Source organism: Hoplias malabaricus, chromosome 6 (genome assembly GCF_029633855.1).
Source record: "Hoplias malabaricus isolate fHopMal1 chromosome 6, fHopMal1.hap1, whole genome shotgun sequence".
Lineage (NCBI taxonomy): Eukaryota > Metazoa > Chordata > Actinopteri > Characiformes > Erythrinidae > Hoplias > Hoplias malabaricus.
Window position 1 is genome coordinate 21,260,162 of NC_089805.1, and position 20,561 is coordinate 21,280,722.

At 46.9% G+C, this 20,561-nt stretch overlaps 23 non-coding genes across 23 annotated transcripts; 19 read left to right on the top strand and 4 right to left on the bottom strand.

Annotated features, from left to right (window-relative positions):
* The first annotated feature begins 925 nt into the window (after nucleotides 1-925).
* trnac-gca (transfer RNA cysteine (anticodon GCA)) lies at nucleotides 926-997 on the top strand. The gene has a single exon. It is a non-coding gene; the product is annotated as a tRNA-Cys (tRNA).
* Nucleotides 998-1,138: 141 nt separating this feature from the next.
* Nucleotides 1,139-1,210, bottom strand: trnam-cau (transfer RNA methionine (anticodon CAU)). Its single transcript has one exon. It is a non-coding gene; the product is annotated as a tRNA-Met (tRNA).
* A 755-nt stretch (nucleotides 1,211-1,965) lies between these two features.
* trnac-gca (transfer RNA cysteine (anticodon GCA)) lies at nucleotides 1,966-2,037 on the top strand. Its single transcript has one exon. It is a non-coding gene; the product is annotated as a tRNA-Cys (tRNA).
* A 968-nt stretch (nucleotides 2,038-3,005) lies between these two features.
* trnac-gca (transfer RNA cysteine (anticodon GCA)) lies at nucleotides 3,006-3,077 on the top strand. Its single transcript has one exon. It is a non-coding gene; the product is annotated as a tRNA-Cys (tRNA).
* A 141-nt stretch (nucleotides 3,078-3,218) lies between these two features.
* trnam-cau (transfer RNA methionine (anticodon CAU)) lies at nucleotides 3,219-3,290 on the bottom strand. The gene has a single exon. It is a non-coding gene; the product is annotated as a tRNA-Met (tRNA).
* Nucleotides 3,291-4,045: 755 nt separating this feature from the next.
* On the top strand, nucleotides 4,046-4,117 carry trnac-gca (transfer RNA cysteine (anticodon GCA)). Its single transcript has one exon. It is a non-coding gene; the product is annotated as a tRNA-Cys (tRNA).
* A 968-nt stretch (nucleotides 4,118-5,085) lies between these two features.
* On the top strand, nucleotides 5,086-5,157 carry trnac-gca (transfer RNA cysteine (anticodon GCA)). Its single transcript has one exon. It is a non-coding gene; the product is annotated as a tRNA-Cys (tRNA).
* A 970-nt stretch (nucleotides 5,158-6,127) lies between these two features.
* Nucleotides 6,128-6,199, top strand: trnac-gca (transfer RNA cysteine (anticodon GCA)). The gene has a single exon. It is a non-coding gene; the product is annotated as a tRNA-Cys (tRNA).
* Nucleotides 6,200-7,167: 968 nt separating this feature from the next.
* trnac-gca (transfer RNA cysteine (anticodon GCA)) lies at nucleotides 7,168-7,239 on the top strand. The gene has a single exon. It is a non-coding gene; the product is annotated as a tRNA-Cys (tRNA).
* A 958-nt stretch (nucleotides 7,240-8,197) lies between these two features.
* trnac-gca (transfer RNA cysteine (anticodon GCA)) lies at nucleotides 8,198-8,269 on the top strand. Its single transcript has one exon. It is a non-coding gene; the product is annotated as a tRNA-Cys (tRNA).
* Nucleotides 8,270-9,237: 968 nt separating this feature from the next.
* Nucleotides 9,238-9,309, top strand: trnac-gca (transfer RNA cysteine (anticodon GCA)). The gene has a single exon. It is a non-coding gene; the product is annotated as a tRNA-Cys (tRNA).
* A 142-nt stretch (nucleotides 9,310-9,451) lies between these two features.
* Nucleotides 9,452-9,523, bottom strand: trnam-cau (transfer RNA methionine (anticodon CAU)). The gene has a single exon. It is a non-coding gene; the product is annotated as a tRNA-Met (tRNA).
* A 755-nt stretch (nucleotides 9,524-10,278) lies between these two features.
* Nucleotides 10,279-10,350, top strand: trnac-gca (transfer RNA cysteine (anticodon GCA)). Its single transcript has one exon. It is a non-coding gene; the product is annotated as a tRNA-Cys (tRNA).
* Nucleotides 10,351-11,318: 968 nt separating this feature from the next.
* On the top strand, nucleotides 11,319-11,390 carry trnac-gca (transfer RNA cysteine (anticodon GCA)). Its single transcript has one exon. It is a non-coding gene; the product is annotated as a tRNA-Cys (tRNA).
* A 968-nt stretch (nucleotides 11,391-12,358) lies between these two features.
* On the top strand, nucleotides 12,359-12,430 carry trnac-gca (transfer RNA cysteine (anticodon GCA)). Its single transcript has one exon. It is a non-coding gene; the product is annotated as a tRNA-Cys (tRNA).
* A 142-nt stretch (nucleotides 12,431-12,572) lies between these two features.
* On the bottom strand, nucleotides 12,573-12,644 carry trnam-cau (transfer RNA methionine (anticodon CAU)). Its single transcript has one exon. It is a non-coding gene; the product is annotated as a tRNA-Met (tRNA).
* Nucleotides 12,645-13,399: 755 nt separating this feature from the next.
* Nucleotides 13,400-13,471, top strand: trnac-gca (transfer RNA cysteine (anticodon GCA)). Its single transcript has one exon. It is a non-coding gene; the product is annotated as a tRNA-Cys (tRNA).
* Nucleotides 13,472-14,439: 968 nt separating this feature from the next.
* trnac-gca (transfer RNA cysteine (anticodon GCA)) lies at nucleotides 14,440-14,511 on the top strand. Its single transcript has one exon. It is a non-coding gene; the product is annotated as a tRNA-Cys (tRNA).
* A 958-nt stretch (nucleotides 14,512-15,469) lies between these two features.
* trnac-gca (transfer RNA cysteine (anticodon GCA)) lies at nucleotides 15,470-15,541 on the top strand. The gene has a single exon. It is a non-coding gene; the product is annotated as a tRNA-Cys (tRNA).
* Nucleotides 15,542-16,499: 958 nt separating this feature from the next.
* Nucleotides 16,500-16,571, top strand: trnac-gca (transfer RNA cysteine (anticodon GCA)). Its single transcript has one exon. It is a non-coding gene; the product is annotated as a tRNA-Cys (tRNA).
* A 968-nt stretch (nucleotides 16,572-17,539) lies between these two features.
* trnac-gca (transfer RNA cysteine (anticodon GCA)) lies at nucleotides 17,540-17,611 on the top strand. Its single transcript has one exon. It is a non-coding gene; the product is annotated as a tRNA-Cys (tRNA).
* A 968-nt stretch (nucleotides 17,612-18,579) lies between these two features.
* On the top strand, nucleotides 18,580-18,651 carry trnac-gca (transfer RNA cysteine (anticodon GCA)). Its single transcript has one exon. It is a non-coding gene; the product is annotated as a tRNA-Cys (tRNA).
* Nucleotides 18,652-19,609: 958 nt separating this feature from the next.
* On the top strand, nucleotides 19,610-19,681 carry trnac-gca (transfer RNA cysteine (anticodon GCA)). The gene has a single exon. It is a non-coding gene; the product is annotated as a tRNA-Cys (tRNA).
* The last annotated feature ends 880 nt before the right edge of the window (nucleotides 19,682-20,561 follow it).

The following is a 20,561-nucleotide window of genomic DNA, read 5'->3' on the forward strand; positions in this document are numbered from 1 at the left end:
GAGAGAGAAGGTCCTAGCAAGAGAGCTTGGCCTCCTTGTGCTGCCTAGTGTCCGAAAATGAACCGCACAAGGTTGTTGGGTTTTGTTTTCTTCATTATTAGCAGAGGATGGTTTCAATCCATCGACCTCTGGGTTATGGGCCCAGCACGCTTCCGCTGCGCCACTCTGCTAGCCATACACCCTAGATGGGACTCGAACCCACAATCCCTGGCTTAGGAGGCCAGCGCCTTATCCACTAGGTCACTGGAACTTGGAAAAAGATCCTTATATTGATTCTCCTTGCCTATCTTGCCTTTGCATTCAGCGGTCAAATACAAAGGACTGCATCTGACAATCCTCACGTGTCCCAAAGTATTCTGCTCACAACGCACCCAGATTTTAGCACAGGATGTAATCATTCCTTCCATCTGGTGGTTATGGGCCCAGCACCCTTACGCTGAACAGCTCTGCTACTTTCCTGCCCAGGCAGGGTTATGGACACCAAAATATCTTCTCACTGGTTCGTTAAGCTTGTAGTGCACTTGGGAAACTCTGCCAGGAAAGGCTTGGCATCATGGCTGTTTAGGGGAGGCTGTCTTCAGCTTCGACACTCTGCTTCCATGACAAAGGCAATCTAAAGGTAGTCCTATTTCTTATATCCATGTTTCTGCTGTTGAACTTTTCATACTTGATTATGATTGAAACACAGCGCTTCCAAGACATCAATGCTTATGGCGTAAAGCACTTCTGATGCGAATGTGTGTTCCATTCCTACAGACCGAAATGAAAAAGCTTTTGGCGGTGGTTGAAAAGATCCCCATTTCATGTCTGGGTTCCTCTCTGTGAAAACAGTTCAGATGCTCTTGACATCGGAAGTGGTGTTATCTTATCGATTGTCTCTTTGGCTTGTTGGTTTTCTAGAATTTCTTCCCAAGCTATGGCAGCAGGGGGTATAGCTCAGTGGTAGAGCATTTGACTGCAGATCAAGAGGTCCCCAGTTCAAATCTGGGTGCCCCCTCATATAAAGATTGCATTGTTTAGGCCTGTCTTTTCACTGATGTGAGAGAGAAGGTCCTAGCAAGAGAGCTTGGCCTCCTTGTGCTGCCTAGTGTCCGAAAATGAACCGCACAAGGTTGTTGGGTTTTGTTTTCTTCATTATTAGCAGAGGATGGTTTTGATCCATCGACCTCTGGGTTATGGGCCCAGCACGCTTCCACTGCGCCACTCTGCTAGCCATACACCCTAGATGGGACTCGAACCCACAATCCCTGGCTTAGGAGGCCAGCGCCTTATCCACTAGGTCACTGGAACTTGGAAAAAGATCCTTATATTGATTCTCCTTGCCTATCTTGCCTTTGCATTCTGCGGTCAAATACAAAGGACTGCATCTGACAATCCTCACGTGTCCCAAAGTATTCTGCTCACAACGCACCCAGATTTTAGCACAGGATGTAATCATTCCTTCCATCTGGTGGTTATGGGCCCAGCACCCTTACGCTGAACAGCTCTGCTACTTTCCTGCCCAGGCAGGGTTATGGACACCAAAATATCTTCTCACTGGTTCGTTAAGCTTGTAGTGCACTTGGGAAACGCTGCCAGGAAAGGCTTGGCATCATGGCTGTTTAGGGGAGGCTGTCTTCAGCTTCGACACTCTGCTTCCATGACAAAAGCAATCTAGAGGTAATCCTATTTCTTATATCCATGTTTCCGCTGTTGAACTTTTCATACTTGATTATGATTGAAACACAGCGCTTCCAAGACATCAATGCTTATGGCGTAAAGCACTTCTGATGCGAATGTGTGTTCCATTCCTACAGACCGAAATGAAAAAGCTTTTGGCGGTGGTTGAAAAGATCCCCATTTCACGTCTGGGTGCCTCTCTGTGAAAACAGTTCAGATGCTCTTGACATCGGAAGTGGTGTTATCTTATCGATTGTCTCTTTGGCTTGTTGGTTTTCTAGAATTTCTTCCCAAGCTATGGCAGCAGGGGGTATAGCTCAGTGGTAGAGCATTTGACTGCAGATCAAGAGGTCCCCAGTTTAAATCTGGGTGCCCCCTCATATAAAGATTGCATTGTTTAGGCCTGTCTTTTCACTGATGTGAGAGAGAAGGTCCTAGCAAGAGAGCTTGGCCTCCTTGTGCTGCCTAGTGTCCGAAAATGAACCGCACAAGGTTGTTGGGTTTTGTTTTCTTCATTATTAGCAGAGGATGGTTTCAATCCATCGACCTCTGGGTTATGGGCCCAGCACGCTTCCGCTGCGCCACTCTGCTAGCCATACACCCTAGATGGGACTCAAACCCACAATCCCTGGCTTAGGAGGCCAGTGCCTTATCCACTAGGTCACTGGAACTTGGAAAAAGCTCCTTGTATTGATTCTCCTTGCCTATCTTGCCTTTGCATTCTGCGGTCAAATACAAAGGACTGCATCTGACAATCCTCACGTGTCCCAAAGTATTCTGCTCACAACGCACCCAGATTTTAGCACAGGATGTAATCATTCCTTCCATCTGGTGGTCATGGGCCCAGCACCCTTACGCTGAACAGCTCTGCTACTTTCCTGCCCAGGCAGGGTTATGGACACCAAAATATCTTCTCACTGGTTCGTTAAGCTTGTAGTGCACTTGGGAAACGCTGCCAGGAAAGGCTTGGCATCATGGCTGTTTAGGGGAGGCTGTCTTCAGCTTCGACACTCTGCTTCCATGACAAAAGCAATCTAGAGGTAATCCTATTTCTTATATCCATGTTTCCGCTGTTGAACTTTTCATACTTGATTATGATTGAAACACAGCGCTTCCAAGACATCAATGCTTATGGCGTAAAGCACTTCTGATGCGAATGTGTGTTCCATTCCTACAGACCGAAATGAAAAAGCTTTTGGCGGTGGTTGAAAAGATCCCCATTTCACGTCTGGGTGCCTCTCTGTGAAAACAGTTCAGATGCTCTTGACATCGGAAGTGGTGTTATCTTATCGATTGTCTCTTTGGCTTGTTGGTTTTCTAGAATTTCTTCCCAAGCTATGGCAGCAGGGGGTATAGCTCAGTGGTAGAGCATTTGACTGCAGATCAAGAGGTCCCCAGTTCAAATCTGGGTGCCCCCTCATATAAAGATTGCATTGTTTAGGCCTGTCTTTTCACTGATGTGAGAGAGAAGGTCCTAGCAAGAGAGCTTGGCCTCCTTGTGCTGCCTAGTGTCCGAAAATGAACCGCACAAGGTTGTTGGGTTTTGTTTTCTTCATTATTAGCAGAGGATGGTTTCGATCCATCGACCTCTGGGTTATGGGCCCAGCACGCTTCCACTGCGCCACTCTGCTAGCCATACACCCTAGATGGGACTCGAACCCACAATCCCTGGCTTAGGAGGCCAGCGCCTTATCCACTAGGTCACTGGAACTTGGAAAAAGATCCTTATATTGATTCTCCTTGCCTATCTTGCCTTTGCATTCTGCGGTCAAATACAAAGGACTGCATCTGACAATCCTCACGTGTCCCAAAGTATTCTGCTCACAACGCACCCAGATTTTAGCACAGGATGTAATCATTCCTTCCATCTGGTGGTTATGGGCCCAGCACCCTTACGCTGAACAGCTCTGCTACTTTCCTGCCCAGGCAGGGTTATGGACACCAAAATATCTTCACACTGGTTCGTTAAGCTTGTAGTGCACTTGGGAAACGCTGCCAGGAAAGGCTTGGCATCATGGCTGTTTAGGGGAGGCTGTCTTCAGCTTCGACACTCTGCTTCCATGACAAAAGCAATCTAGAGGTAATCCTATTTCTTATATCCATGTTTCCGCTGTTGAACTTTTCATACTTGATTATGATTGAAACACAGCGCTTCCAAGACATCAATGCTTATGGCGTAAAGCACTTCTGATGCGAATGTGTGTTCCATTCCTACAGACCGAAATGAAAAAGCTTTTGGCGGTGGTTGAAAAGATCCCCATTTCACGTCTGGGTGCCTCTCTGTGAAAACAGTTCAGATGCTCTTGACATCGGAAGTGGTGTTATCTTATCGATTGTCTCTTTGGCTTGTTGGTTTTCTAGAATTTCTTCCCAAGCTATGGCAGCAGGGGGTATAGCTCAGTGGTAGAGCATTTGACTGCAGATCAAGAGGTCCCCAGTTTAAATCTGGGTGCCCCCTCATATAAAGATTGCATTGTTTAGGCCTGTCTTTTCACTGATGTGAGAGAGAAGGTCCTAGCAAGAGAGCTTGGCCTCCTTGTGCTGCCTAGTGTCCGAAAATGAACCGCACAAGGTTGTTGGGTTTTGTTTTCTTCATTATTAGCAGAGGATGGTTTCAATCCATCGACCTCTGGGTTATGGGCCCAGCACGCTTCCGCTGCGCCACTCTGCTAGCCATACACCCTAGATGGGACTCAAACCCACAATCCCTGGCTTAGGAGGCCAGTGCCTTATCCACTAGGTCACTGGAACTTGGAAAAAGCTCCTTGTATTGATTCTCCTTGCCTATCTTGCCTTTGCATTCTGCGGTCAAATACAAAGGACTGCATCTGACAATCCTCACGTGTCCCAAAGTATTCTGCTCACAACGCACCCAGATTTTAGCACAGGATGTAATCATTCCTTCCATCTGGTGGTCATGGGCCCAGCACCCTTACGCTGAACAGCTCTGCTACTTTCCTGCCCAGGCAGGGTTATGGACACCAAAATATCTTCTCACTGGTTCGTTAAGCTTGTAGTGCACTTGGGAAACGCTGCCAGGAAAGGCTTGGCATCATGGCTGTTTAGGGGAGGCTGTCTTCAGCTTCGACACTCTGCTTCCATGACAAAAGCAATCTAGAGGTAATCCTATTTCTTATATCCATGTTTCCGCTGTTGAACTTTTCATACTTGATTATGATTGAAACACAGCGCTTCCAAGACATCAATGCTTATGGCGTAAAGCACTTCTGATGCGAATGTGTGTTCCATTCCTACAGACCGAAATGAAAAAGCTTTTGGCGGTGGTTGAAAAGATCCCCATTTCACGTCTGGGTGCCTCTCTGTGAAAACAGTTCAGATGCTCTTGACATCGGAAGTGGTGTTATCTTATCGATTGTCTCTTTGGCTTGTTGGTTTTCTAGAATTTCTTCCCAAGCTATGGCAGCAGGGGGTATAGCTCAGTGGTAGAGCATTTGACTGCAGATCAAGAGGTCCCCAGTTTAAATCTGGGTGCCCCCTCATATAAAGATTGCATTGTTTAGGCCTGTCTTTTCACTGATGTGAGAGAGAAGGTCCTAGCAAGAGAGCTTGGCCTCCTTGTGCTGCCTAGTGTCCGAAAATGAACCGCACAAGGTTGTTGGGTTTTTTGTTTTCTTCATTATTAGCAGAGGATGGTTTCAATCCATCGACCTCTGGGTTATGGGCCCAGCACGCTTCCGCTGCGCCACTCTGCTAGCCATACACCCTAGATGGGACTCGAACCCACAATCCCTGGCTTAGGAGGCCAGCGCCTTATCCACTAGGTCACTGGAACTTGGAAAAAGCTCCTTATATTGATTCTCCTTGCCTATCTTGCCTTTGCATTCAGCGGTCAAATACAAAGGACTGCATCTGACAATCCTCACGTGTCCCAAAGTATTCTGCTCACAACGCACCCAGATTTTAGCACAGGATGTAATCATTCCTTCCATCTGGTGGTTATGGGCCCAGCACCCTTACGCTGAACAGCTCTGCTACTTTCCTGCCCAGGCAGGGTTATGGACACCAAAATATCTTCTCACTGGTTCGTTAAGCTTGTAGTGCACTTGGGAAACTCTGCCAGGAAAGGCTTGGCATCATGGCTGTTTAGGGGAGGCTGTCTTCAGCTTCGACACTCTGCTTCCATGACAAAGGCAATCTAAAGGTAGTCCTATTTCTTATATCCATGTTTCCGCTGTTGAACTTTTCATACTTGATTATGATTGAAACACAGCGCTTCCAAGACATCAATGCTTATGGCGTAAAGCACTTCTGATGCGAATGTGTGTTCCATTCCTACAGACCGAAATGAAAAAGCTTTTGGCGGTGGTTGAAAAGATCCCCATTTCATGTCTGGGTTCCTCTCTGTGAAAACAGTTCAGATGCTCTTGACATCGGAAGTGGTGTTATCTTATCGATTGTCTCTTTGGCTTGTTGGTTTTCTAGAATTTCTTCCCAAGCTATGGCAGCAGGGGGTATAGCTCAGTGGTAGAGCATTTGACTGCAGATCAAGAGGTCCCCAGTTCAAATCTGGGTGCCCCCTCATATAAAGATTGCATTGTTTAGGCCTGTCTTTTCACTGATGTGAGAGAGAAGGTCCTAGCAAGAGAGCTTGGCCTCCTTGTGCTGCCTAGTGTCCGAAAATGAACCGCACAAGGTTGTTGGGTTTTGTTTTCTTCATTATTAGCAGAGGATGGTTTCGATCCATCGACCTCTGGGTTATGGGCCCAGCACGCTTCCGCTGCGCCACTCTGCTAGCCATACACCCTAGATGGGACTCAAACCCACAATCCCTGGCTTAGGAGGCCAGTGCCTTATCCACTAGGTCACTGGAACTTGGAAAAAGCTCCTTATATTGATTCTCCTTGCCTATCTTGCCTTTGCATTCTGCGGTCAAATACAAAGGACTGCATCTGACAATCCTCACGTGTCCCAAAGTATTCTGCTCACAACGCACCCAGATTTTAGCACAGGATGTAATCATTCCTTCCATCTGGTGGTCATGGGCCCAGCACCCTTACGCTGAACAGCTCTGCTACTTTCCTGCCCAGGCAGGGTTATGGACACCAAAATATCTTCTCACTGGTTCGTTAAGCTTGTAGTGCACTTGGGAAACGCTGACAGGAAAGGCTTGGCATCATGGCTGTTTAGGGGAGGCTGTCTTCAGCTTCGACACTCTGCTTCCATGACAAAAGCAATCTAGAGGTAATCCTATTTCTTATATCCATGTTTCCGCTGTTGAACTTTTCATACTTGATTATGATTGAAACACAGCGCTTCCAAGACATCAATTCTTATGGCGTAAAGCACTTCTGATGCGAATGTGTGTTCCATTCCTACAGACCGAAATGAAAAAGCTTTTGGCGGTGGTTGAAAAGATCCCCATTTCATGTCTTGGTTCCTCTCTGTGAAAACAGTTCAGATGCTCTTGACATCGGAAGTGGTGTTATCTTATCGATTGTCTCTTTGGCTTGTTGGTTTTCTAGAATTTCTTCCCAAGCTATGGCAGCAGGGGGTATAGCTCAGTGGTAGAGCATTTGACTGCAGATCAAGAGGTCCCCAGTTCAAATCTGGGTGCCCCCTCATATAAAGATTGCATTGTTTAGGCCTGTCTTTTCACTGATGTGAGAGAGAAGGTCCTAGCAAGAGAGCTTGGCCTCCTTGTGCCCGAAAATGAACCGCACAAGGTTGTTGGGTTTTGTTTTCTTCATTATTAGCAGAGGATGGTTTCGATCCATCGACCTCTGGGTTATGGGCCCAGCACGCTTCCGCTGCGCCACTCTGCTAGCCATACACCCTAGATGGGACTCGAACCCACAATCCCTGGCTTAGGAGGCCAGTGCCTTATCCACTAGGTCACTGGAACTTGGAAAAAGCTCCTTATATTGATTCTCCTTGCCTATCTTGCCTTTGCATTCTGCGGTCAAATACAAAGGACTGCATCTGACAATCCTCACGTGTCCCAAAGTATTCTGCTCACAACGCACCCAGATTTTAGCACAGGATGTAATCATTCCTTCCATCTGGTGGTCATGGGCCCAGCACCCTTACGCTGAACAGCTCTGCTACTTTCCTGCCCAGGCAGGGTTATGGACACCAAAATATCTTCTCACTGGTTCGTTAAGCTTGTAGTGCACTTGGGAAACGCTGACAGGAAAGGCTTGGCATCATGGCTGTTTAGGGGAGGCTGTCTTCAGCTTCGACACTCTGCTTCCATGACAAAAGCAATCTAGAGGTAATCCTATTTCTTATATCCATGTTTCCGCTGTTGAACTTTTCATACTTGATTATGATTGAAACACAGCGCTTCCAAGACATCAATGCTTATGGCGTAAAACACTTCTGATGCGAATGTGTGTTCCATTCCTACAGACCGAAATGAAAAAGCTTTTGGCGGTGGTTGAAAAGATCCCCATTTCATGTCTGGGTTCCTCTCTGTGAAAACAGTTCAGATGCTCTTGACATCGGAAGTGGTGTTATCTTATCGATTGTCTCTTTGGCTTGTTGGTTTTCTAGAATTTCTTCCCAAGCTATGGCAGCAGGGGGTATAGCTCAGTGGTAGAGCATTTGACTGCAGATCAAGAGGTCCCCAGTTTAAATCTGGGTGCCCCCTCATATAAAGATTGCATTGTTTAGGCCTGTCTTTTCACTGATGTGAGAGAGAAGGTCCTAGCAAGAGAGCTTGGCCTCCTTGTGCTGCCTAGTGTCCGAAAATGAACCGCACAAGGTTGTTGGGTTTTGTTTTCTTCATTATTAGCAGAGGATGGTTTCAATCCATCGACCTCTGGGTTATGGGCCCAGCACGCTTCCGCTGCGCCACTCTGCTAGCCATACACCCTAGATGGGACTCGAACCCACAATCCCTGGCTTAGGAGGCCAGCGCCTTATCCACTAGGTCACTGGAACTTGGAAAAAGATCCTTATATTGATTCTCCTTGCCTATCTTGCCTTTGCATTCAGCGGTCAAATACAAAGGACTGCATCTGACAATCCTCACGTGTCCCAAAGTATTCTGCTCACAACGCACCCAGATTTTAGCACAGGATGTAATCATTCCTTCCATCTGGTGGTTATGGGCCCAGCACCCTTACGCTGAACAGCTCTGCTACTTTCCTGCCCAGGCAGGGTTATGGACACCAAAATATCTTCTCACTGGTTCGTTAAGCTTGTAGTGCACTTGGGAAACTCTGCCAGGAAAGGCTTGGCATCATGGCTGTTTAGGGGAGGCTGTCTTCAGCTTCGACACTCTGCTTCCATGACAAAGGCAATCTAAAGGTAGTCCTATTTCTTATATCCATGTTTCCGCTGTTGAACTTTTCATACTTGATTATGATTGAAACACAGCGCTTCCAAGACATCAATGCTTATGGCGTAAAGCACTTCTGATGCGAATGTGTGTTCCATTCCTACAGACCGAAATGAAAAAGCTTTTGGCGGTGGTTGAAAAGATCCCCATTTCATGTCTGGGTTCCTCTCTGTGAAAACAGTTCAGATGCTCTTGACATCGGAAGTGGTGTTATCTTATCGATTGTCTCTTTGGCTTGTTGGTTTTCTAGAATTTCTTCCCAAGCTATGGCAGCAGGGGGTATAGCTCAGTGGTAGAGCATTTGACTGCAGATCAAGAGGTCCCCAGTTCAAATCTGGGTGCCCCCGTCATTTAAAGATTGCATTGTTTAGGCCTGTCTTTTCACTGATGTGAGAGAGAAGGTCCTAGCAAGAGAGCTTGGCCTCCTTGTGCTGCCTAGTGTCCGAAAATGAACCGCACAAGGTTGTTGGGTTTTGTTTTCTTCATTATTAGCAGAGGATGGTTTCGATCCATCGACCTCTGGGTTATGGGCCCAGCACGCTTCCACTGCGCCACTCTGCTAGCCATGCACCCTAGATGGGACTCGAACCCACAATCCCTGGCTTAGGAGGCCAGCGCCTTATCCACTAGGTCACTGGAACTTGGAAAAAGCTCCTTATATTGATTCTCCTTCCCTTACTTGCCTTTGCATTCAGCGGTCAAATACAAAGGACTGCATCTGACAATCCTCACGTGTCCCAAAGTATTCTGCTCACAACGCACCCAGATTTTAGCACAGGATGTAATCATTCCTTCCATCTGGTGGTCATGGGCCCAGCACCCTTACGCTGAACAGCTCTGCTACTTTCCTGCCCAGGCAGGGTTATGGACACCAAAATATCTTCTCACTGGTTCGTTAAGCTTGTAGTGCACTTGGGAAACGCTGCCAGGAAAGGCTTGGCATCATGGCTGTTTAGGGGAGGCTGTCTTCAGCTTCGACACTCTGCTTCCATGACAAAAGCAATCTAGAGGTAATCCTATTTCTTATATCCATGTTTCCGCTGTTGAACTTTTCATACTTGATTATGATTGAAACACAGCGCTTCCAAGACATCAATGCTTATGGCGTAAAGCACTTCTGATGCGAATGTGTGTTCCATTCCTACAGACCGAAATGAAAAAGCTTTTGGCGGTGGTTGAAAAGATCCCCATTTCATGTCTGGGTTCCTCTCTGTGAAAACAGTTCAGATGCTCTTGACATCGGAAGTGGTGTTATCTTATCGATTGTCTCTTTGGCTTGTTGGTTTTCTAGAATTTCTTCCCAAGCTATGGCAGCGGGAGGTATAGCTCAGTGGTAGAGCATTTGACTGCAGATCAAGAGGTCCCCAGTTCAAATCTGGGTGCCCCCTCATATAAAGATTGCATTGTTTAGGCCTGTCTTTTCACTGATGTGAGAGAGAAGGTCCTAGCAAGAGAGCTTGGCCTCCTTGTGCTGCCTAGTGTCCGAAAATGAACCGCACAAGGTTGTTGGGTTTTGTTTTCTTCATTATTAGCAGAGGATGGTTTCGATCCATCGACCTCTGGGTTATGGGCCCAGCACGCTTCCGCTGCGCCACTCTGCTAGCCATACACCCTAGATGGGACTCGAACCCACAATCCCTGGCTTAGGAGGCCAGTGCCTTATCCACTAGGTCACTGGAACTTGGAAAAAGCTCCTTATATTGATTCTCCTTGCCTATCTTGCCTTTGCATTCTGCGGTCAAATACAAAGGACTGCATCTGACAATCCTCACGTGTCCCAAAGTATTCTGCTCACAACGCACCCAGATTTTAGCACAGGATGTAATCATTCCTTCCATCTGGTGGTCATGGGCCCAGCACCCTTACGCTGAACAGCTCTGCTACTTTCCTGCCCAGGCAGGGTTATGGACACCAAAATATCTTCTCACTGGTTCGTTAAGCTTGTAGTGCACTTGGGAAACGCTGACAGGAAAGGCTTGGCATCATGGCTGTTTAGGGGAGGCTGTCTTCAGCTTCGACACTCTGCTTCCATGACAAAAGCAATCTAGAGGTAATCCTATTTCTTATATCCATGTTTCCGCTGTTGAACTTTTCATACTTGATTATGATTGAAACACAGCGCTTCCAAGACATCAATGCTTATGGCGTAAAACACTTCTGATGCGAATGTGTGTTCCATTCCTACAGACCGAAATGAAAAAGCTTTTGGCGGTGGTTGAAAAGATCCCCATTTCATGTCTGGGTTCCTCTCTGTGAAAACAGTTCAGATGCTCTTGACATCGGAAGTGGTGTTATCTTATCGATTGTCTCTTTGGCTTGTTGGTTTTCTAGAATTTCTTCCCAAGCTATGGCAGCAGGGGGTATAGCTCAGTGGTAGAGCATTTGACTGCAGATCAAGAGGTCCCCAGTTTAAATCTGGGTGCCCCCTCATATAAAGATTGCATTGTTTAGGCCTGTCTTTTCACTGATGTGAGAGAGAAGGTCCTAGCAAGAGAGCTTGGCCTCCTTGTGCTGCCTAGTGTCCGAAAATGAACCGCACAAGGTTGTTGGGTTTTGTTTTCTTCATTATTAGCAGAGGATGGTTTCAATCCATCGACCTCTGGGTTATGGGCCCAGCACGCTTCCGCTGCGCCACTCTGCTAGCCATACACCCTAGATGGGACTCGAACCCACAATCCCTGGCTTAGGAGGCCAGCGCCTTATCCACTAGGTCACTGGAACTTGGAAAAAGATCCTTATATTGATTCTCCTTGCCTATCTTGCCTTTGCATTCAGCGGTCAAATACAAAGGACTGCATCTGACAATCCTCACGTGTCCCAAAGTATTCTGCTCACAACGCACCCAGATTTTAGCACAGGATGTAATCATTCCTTCCATCTGGTGGTTATGGGCCCAGCACCCTTACGCTGAACAGCTCTGCTACTTTCCTGCCCAGGCAGGGTTATGGACACCAAAATATCTTCTCACTGGTTCGTTAAGCTTGTAGTGCACTTGGGAAACTCTGCCAGGAAAGGCTTGGCATCATGGCTGTTTAGGGGAGGCTGTCTTCAGCTTCGACACTCTGCTTCCATGACAAAGGCAATCTAAAGGTAGTCCTATTTCTTATATCCATGTTTCCGCTGTTGAACTTTTCATACTTGATTATGATTGAAACACAGCGCTTCCAAGACATCAATGCTTATGGCGTAAAGCACTTCTGATGCGAATGTGTGTTCCATTCCTACAGACCGAAATGAAAAAGCTTTTGGCGGTGGTTGAAAAGATCCCCATTTCATGTCTGGGTTCCTCTCTGTGAAAACAGTTCAGATGCTCTTGACATCGGAAGTGGTGTTATCTTATCGATTGTCTCTTTGGCTTGTTGGTTTTCTAGAATTTCTTCCCAAGCTATGGCAGCAGGGGGTATAGCTCAGTGGTAGAGCATTTGACTGCAGATCAAGAGGTCCCCAGTTCAAATCTGGGTGCCCCCGTCATTTAAAGATTGCATTGTTTAGGCCTGTCTTTTCACTGATGTGAGAGAGAAGGTCCTAGCAAGAGAGCTTGGCCTCCTTGTGCTGCCTAGTGTCCGAAAATGAACCGCACAAGGTTGTTGGGTTTTGTTTTCTTCATTATTAGCAGAGGATGGTTTCGATCCATCGACCTCTGGGTTATGGGCCCAGCACGCTTCCACTGCGCCACTCTGCTAGCCATGCACCCTAGATGGGACTCGAACCCACAATCCCTGGCTTAGGAGGCCAGCGCCTTATCCACTAGGTCACTGGAACTTGGAAAAAGCTCCTTATATTGATTCTCCTTCCCTTACTTGCCTTTGCATTCAGCGGTCAAATACAAAGGACTGCATCTGACAATCCTCACGTGTCCCAAAGTATTCTGCTCACAACGCACCCAGATTTTAGCACAGGATGTAATCATTCCTTCCATCTGGTGGTCATGGGCCCAGCACCCTTACGCTGAACAGCTCTGCTACTTTCCTGCCCAGGCAGGGTTATGGACACCAAAATATCTTCTCACTGGTTCGTTAAGCTTGTAGTGCACTTGGGAAACGCTGCCAGGAAAGGCTTGGCATCATGGCTGTTTAGGGGAGGCTGTCTTCAGCTTCGACACTCTGCTTCCATGACAAAAGCAATCTAGAGGTAATCCTATTTCTTATATCCATGTTTCCGCTGTTGAACTTTTCATACTTGATTATGATTGAAACACAGCGCTTCCAAGACATCAATGCTTATGGCGTAAAGCACTTCTGATGCGAATGTGTGTTCCATTCCTACAGACCGAAATGAAAAAGCTTTTGGCGGTGGTTGAAAAGATCCCCATTTCATGTCTGGGTTCCTCTCTGTGAAAACAGTTCAGATGCTCTTGACATCGGAAGTGGTGTTATCTTATCGATTGTCTCTTTGGCTTGTTGGTTTTCTAGAATTTCTTCCCAAGCTATGGCAGCGGGAGGTATAGCTCAGTGGTAGAGCATTTGACTGCAGATCAAGAGGTCCCCAGTTCAAATCTGGGTGCCCCCTCATATAAAGATTGCATTGTTTAGGCCTGTCTTTTCACTGATGTGAGAGAGAAGGTCCTAGCAAGAGAGCTTGGCCTCCTTGTGCTGCCTAGTGTCCGAAAATGAACCGCACAAGGTTGTTGGGTTTTGTTTTCTTCATTATTAGCAGAGGATGGTTTCGATCCATCGACCTCTGGGTTATGGGCCCAGCACGCTTCCGCTGCGCCACTCTGCTAGCCATACACCCTAGATGGGACTCAAACCCACAATCCCTGGCTTAGGAGGCCAGTGCCTTATCCACTAGGTCACTGGAACTTGGAAAAAGCTCCTTATATTGATTCTCCTTGCCTATCTTGCCTTTGCATTCTGCGGTCAAATACAAAGGACTGCATCTGACAATCCTCACGTGTCCCAAAGTATTCTGCTCACAACGCACCCAGATTTTAGCACAGGATGTAATCATTCCTTCCATCTGGTGGTCATGGGCCCAGCACCCTTACGCTGAACAGCTCTGCTACTTTCCTGCCCAGGCAGGGTTATGGACACCAAAATATCTTCTCACTGGTTCGTTAAGCTTGTAGTGCACTTGGGAAACGCTGCCAGGAAAGGCTTGGCATCATGGCTGTTTAGGGGAGGCTGTCTTCAGCTTCGACACTCTGCTTCCATGACAAAAGCAATCTAGAGGTAATCCTATTTCTTATATCCATGTTTCCGCTGTTGAACTTTTCATACTTGATTATGATTGAAACACAGCGCTTCCAAGACATCAATTCTTATGGCGTAAAGCACTTCTGATGCGAATGTGTGTTCCATTCCTACAGACCGAAATGAAAAAGCTTTTGGCGGTGGTTGAAAAGATCCCCATTTCATGTCTTGGTTCCTCTCTGTGAAAACAGTTCAGATGCTCTTGACATCGGAAGTGGTGTTATCTTATCGATTGTCTCTTTGGCTTGTTGGTTTTCTAGAATTTCTTCCCAAGCTATGGCAGCAGGGGGTATAGCTCAGTGGTAGAGCATTTGACTGCAGATCAAGAGGTCCCCAGTTCAAATCTGGGTGCCCCCTCATATAAAGATTGCATTGTTTAGGCCTGTCTTTTCACTGATGTGAGAGAGAAGGTCCTAGCAAGAGAGCTTGGCCTCCTTGTGCCCTAAAATGAACCGCACAAGGTTGTTGGGTTTTGTTTTCTTCATTATTAGCAGAGGATGGTTTCGATCCATCGACCTCTGGGTTATGGGCCCAGCACGCTTCCGCTGCGCCACTCTGCTAGCCATACACCCTAGATGGGACTCGAACCCACAATCCCTGGCTTAGGAGGCCAGTGCCTTATCCACTAGGTCACTGGAACTTGGAAAAAGCTCCTTATATTGATTCTCCTTGCCTATCTTGCCTTTGCATTCTGCGGTCAAATACAAAGGACTGCATCTGACAATCCTCACGTGTCCCAAAGTATTCTGCTCACAACGCACCCAGATTTTAGCACAGGATGTAATCATTCCTTCCATCTGGTGGTCATGGGCCCAGCACCCTTACGCTGAACAGCTCTGCTACTTTCCTGCCCAGGCAGGGTTATGGACACCAAAATATCTTCTCACTGGTTCGTTAAGCTTGTAGTGCACTTGGGAAACGCTGCCAGGAAAGGCTTGGCATCATGGCTGTTTAGGGGAGGCTGTCTTCAGCTTCGACACTCTGCTTGCATGACAAAAGCAATCTAAAGGTAGTCCTATTTCTTATATCCATGTTTCCGCTGTTGAACTTTTCATACTTGATTATGATTGAAACACAGTGCTTCCAAGACATCAATGCTTATGGCGTAAATCACTTCTGATGCGAATGTGTGTTCCATTCCTACAGACCGAAATGAAAAAGCTTTTGGCGGTGGTTGAAAAGATCCCCATTTCATGTCTGGGTTCCTCTCTGTGAAAACAGTTCAGATGCTCTTGACATCGGAAGTGGTGTTATCTTATCGATTGTCTCTTTGGCTTGTTGGTTTTCTAGAATTTCTTCCCAAGCTATGGCAGCAGGGGGTATAGCTCAGTGGTAGAGCATTTGACTGCAGATCAAGAGGTCCCCAGTTCAAATCTGGGTGCCCCCTCATATAAAGATTGCATTGTTTAGGCCTGTCTTTTCACTGATGTGAGAGAGAAGGTCCTAGCAAGAGAGCTTGGCCTCCTTGTGCCCGAAAATGAACCGCACAAGGTTGTTGGGTTTTGTTTTCTTCATTATTAGCAGAGGATGGTTTCGATCCATCGACCTCTGGGTTATGGGCCCAGCACGCTTCCGCTGCGCCACTCTGCTAGCCATACACCCTAGATGGGACTCGAACCCACAATCCCTGGCTTAGGAGGCCAGTGCCTTATCCACTAGGTCACTGGAACTTGGAAAAAGCTCCTTATATTGATTCTCCTTGCCTATCTTGCCTTTGCATTCTGCGGTCAAATACAAAGGACTGCATCTGACAATCCTCACGTGTCCCAAAGTATTCTGCTCACAACGCACCCAGATTTTAGCACAGGATGTAATCATTCCTTCCATCTGGTGGTCATGGGCCCAGCACCCTTACGCTGAACAGCTCTGCTACTTTCCTGCCCAGGCAGGGTTATGGACACCAAAATATCTTCTCACTGGTTCGTTAAGCTTGTAGTGCACTTGGGAAACGCTGACAGGAAAGGCTTGGCATCATGGCTGTTTAGGGGAGGCTGTCTTCAGCTTCGACACTCTGCTTCCATGACAAAAGCAATCTAGAGGTAATCCTATTTCTTATATCCATGTTTCCGCTGTTGAACTTTTCATACTTGATTATGATTGAAACACAGCGCTTCCAAGACATCAATGCTTATGGCGTAAAGCACTTCTGATGCGAATGTGTGTTCCATTCCTACAGACCGAAATGAAAAAGCTTTTGGCGGTGGTTGAAAAGATCCCCATTTCATGTCTGGGTTCCTCTCTGTGAAAACAGTTCAGATGCTCTTGACATCGGAAGTGGTGTTATCTTATCGATTGTCTCTTTGGCTTGTTGGTTTTCTAGAATTTCTTCCCAAGCTATGGCAGCAGGGGGTATAGCTCAGTGGTAGAGCATTTGACTGCAGATCAAGAGGTCCCCAGTTTAAATCTGGGTGCCCCCTCATATAAAGATTGCATTGTTTAGGCCTGTCTTTTCACTGATGTGAGAGAGAAGGTCCTAGCAAGAGAGCTTGGCCTCCTTGTGCTGCCTAGTGTCCGAAAATGAACCGCACAAGTTTGTTGGGTTTTGTTTTCTTCATTATTAGCAGAGGATGGTTTCAATCCATCGACCTCTGGGTTATGGGCCCAGCACGCTTCCGCTGCGCCACTCTGCTAGCCATACACCCTAGATGGGACTCGAACCCACAATCCCTGGCTTAGGAGGCCAGCGCCTTATCCACTAGGTCACTGGAACTTGGAAAAAGATCCTTATATTGATTCTCCTTGCCTATCTTGCCTTTGCATTCAGCGGTCAAATACAAAGGACTGCATCTGACAATCCTCACGTGTCCCAAAGTATTCTGCTCACAACGCACCCAGATTTTAGCACAGGATGTAATCATTCCTTCCATCTGGTGGTTATGGGCCCAGCACCCTTACGCTGAACAGCTCTGCTACTTTCCTGCCCAGGCAGGGTTATGGACACCAAAATATCTTCTCACTGGTTCGTTAAGCTTGTAGTGCACTTGGGAAACTCTGCCAGGAAAGGCTTGGCATCATGGCTGTTTAGGGGAGGCTGTCTTCAGCTTCGACACTCTGCTTCCATGACAAAGGCAGTCTAAAGGTAGTCCTATTTCTTATATCCATGTTTCCGCTGTTGAACTTTTCATACTTGATTATGATTGAAACACAGCGCTTCCAAGACATCAATGCTTATGGCGTAAAGCACTTCTGATGCGAATGTGTGTTCCATTCCTACAGACCGAAATGAAAAAGCTTTTGGTGGTGGTTGAAAAGATCCCCATTTCATGACTGGGTTCCTCTCTGTGAAAACAGTTCAGATGCTCTTGACATCGGAAGTGGTGTTATCTTATCGATTGTCTCTTTGGCTTGTTGGTTTTCTAGAATTTCTTCCCAAGCTATGGCAGCAGGAGGTATAGCTCAGTGGTAGAGCATTTGACTGCAGATCAAGAGGTCCCCAGTTCAAATCTGGGTGCCCCCTCATATAAAGATTGCATTGTTTAGGCCTGTCTTTTCACTGATGTGAGAGAGAAGGTCCTAGCAAGAGAGCTTGGCCTCCTTGTGCTGCCTAGTGTCCGAAAATGAACCGCACAAGGTTGTTGGGTTTTGTTTTCTTCATTATTAGCAGAGGATGGTTTCGATCCATCGACCTCTGGGTTATGGGCCCAGCACGCTTCCGCTGCGCCACTCTGCTAGCCATACACCCTAGATGGGACTCAAACCCACAATCCCTGGCTTAGGAGGCCAGTGCCTTATCCACTAGGTCACTGGAACTTGGAAAAAGCTCCTTATATTGATTCTCCTTGCCTATCTTGCCTTTGCATTCTGCGGTCAAATACAAAGGACTGCATCTGACAATCCTCACGTGTCCCAAAGTATTCTGCTCACAACGCACCCAGATTTTAGCACAGGATGTAATCATTCCTTCCATCTGGTGGTCATGGGCCCAGCACCCTTACGCTGAACAGCTCTGCTACTTTCCTGCCCAGGCAGGGTTATGGACACCAAAATATCTTCTCACTGGTTCGTTAAGCTTGTAGTGCACTTGGGAAACGCTGCCAGGAAAGGCTTGGCATCATGGCTGTTTAGGGGAGGCTGTCTTCAGCTTCGACACTCTGCTTCCATGACAAAAGCAATCTAGAGGTAATCCTATTTCTTATATCCATGTTTCCGCTGTTGAACTTTTCATACTTGATTATGATTGAAACACAGCGCTTCCAAGACATCAATTCTTATGGCGTAAAGCACTTCTGATGCGAATGTGTGTTCCATTCCTACAGACCGAAATGAAAAAGCTTTTGGCGGTGGTTGAAAAGATCCCCATTTCATGTCTTGGTTCCTCTCTGTGAAAACAGTTCAGATGCTCTTGACATCGGAAGTGGTGTTATCTTATCGATTGTCTCTTTGGCTTGTTGGTTTTCTAGAATTTCTTCCCAAGCTATGGCAGCAGGGAGTATAGCTCAGTGGTAGAGCATTTGACTGCAGATCAAGAGGTCCCCAGTTCAAATCTGGGTGCCCCCTCATATAAAGATTGCATTGTTTAGGCCTGTCTTTTCACTGATGTGAGAGAGAAGGTCCTAGCAAGAGAGCTTGGCCTCCTTGTGCCCGAAAATGAACCGCACAAGGTTGTTGGGTTTTGTTTTCTTCATTATTAGCAGAGGATGGTTTCGATCCATCGACCTCTGGGTTATGGGCCCAGCACGCTTCCGCTGCGCCACTCTGCTAGCCATACACCCTAGATGGGACTCGAACCCACAATCCCTGGCTTAGGAGGCCAGTGCCTTATCCACTAGGTCACTGGAACTTGGAAAAAGCTCCTTATATTGATTCTCCTTGCCTATCTTGCCTTTGCATTCTGCGGTCAAATACAAAGGACTGCATCTGACAATCCTCACGTGTCCCAAAGTATTCTGCTCACAACGCACCCAGATTTTAGCACAGGATGTAATCATTCCTTCCATCTGGTGGTCATGGGCCCAGCACCCTTACGCTGAACAGCTCTGCTACTTTCCTGCCCAGGCAGGGTTATGGACACCAAAATATCTTCTCACTGGTTCGTTAAGCTTGTAGTGCACTTGGGAAACGCTGACAGGAAAGGCTTGGCATCATGGCTGTTTAGGGGAGGCTGTCTTCAGCTTCGACACTCTGCTTCCATGACAAAAGCAATCTAGAGGTAATCCTATTTCTTATATCCATGTTTCCGCTGTTGAACTTTTCATACTTGATTATGATTGAAACACAGCGCTTCCAAGACATCAATGCTTATGGCGTAAAGCACTTCTGATGCGAATGTGTGTTCCATTCCTACAGACCGAAATGAAAAAGCTTTTGGCGGTGGTTGAAAAGATCCCCATTTCATGTCTGGGTTCCTCTCTGTGAAAACAGTTCAGATGCTCTTGACATCGGAAGTGGTGTTATCTTATCGATTGTCTCTTTGGCTTGTTGGTTTTCTAGAATTTCTTCCCAAGCTATGGCAGCAGGGGGTATAGCTCAGTGGTAGAGCATTTGACTGCAGATCAAGAGGTCCCCAGTTCAAATCTGGGTGCCCCCTCATATAAAGATTGCATTGTTTAGGCCTGTCTTTTCACTGATGTGAGAGAGAAGGTCCTAGCAAGAGAGCTTGGCCTCCTTGTGCCCGAAAATGAACCGCACAAGGTTGTTGGGTTTTGTTTTCTTCATTATTAGCAGAGGATGGTTTCGATCCATCGACCTCTGGGTTATGGGCCCAGCACGCTTCCGCTGCGCCACTCTGCTAGCCATACACCCTAGATGGGACTCGAACCCACAATCCCTGGCTTAGGAGGCCAGTGCCTTATCCACTAGGTCACTGGAACTTGGAAAAAGCTCCTTATATTGATTCTCCTTGCCTATCTTGCCTTTGCATTCTGCGGTCAAATACAAAGGACTGCATCTGACAATCCTCACGTGTCCCAAAGTATTCTGCTCACAACGCACCCAGATTTTAGCACAGGATGTAATCATTCCTTCCATCTGGTGGTCATGGGCCCAGCACCCTTACGCTGAACAGCTCTGCTACTTTCCTGCCCAGGCAGGGTTATGGACACCAAAATATCTTCTCACTGGTTCGTTAAGCTTGTAGTGCACTTGGGAAACGCTGACAGGAAAGGCTTGGCATCATGGCTGTTTAGGGGAGGCTGTCTTCAGCTTCGACACTCTGCTTCCATGACAAAAGCAATCTAGAGGTAATCCTATTTCTTATATCCATGTTTCCGCTGTTGAACTTTTCATACTTGATTATGATTGAAACACAGCGCTTCCAAGACATCAATGCTTATGGCATAAAGCACTTCTGATGCGAATGTGTGTTCCATTCCTACAGACCGAAATGAAAAAGCTTTTGGCGGTGGTTGAAAAGATCCCCATTTCATGTCTGGGTTCCTCTCTGTGAAAACAGTTCAGATGCTCTTGAC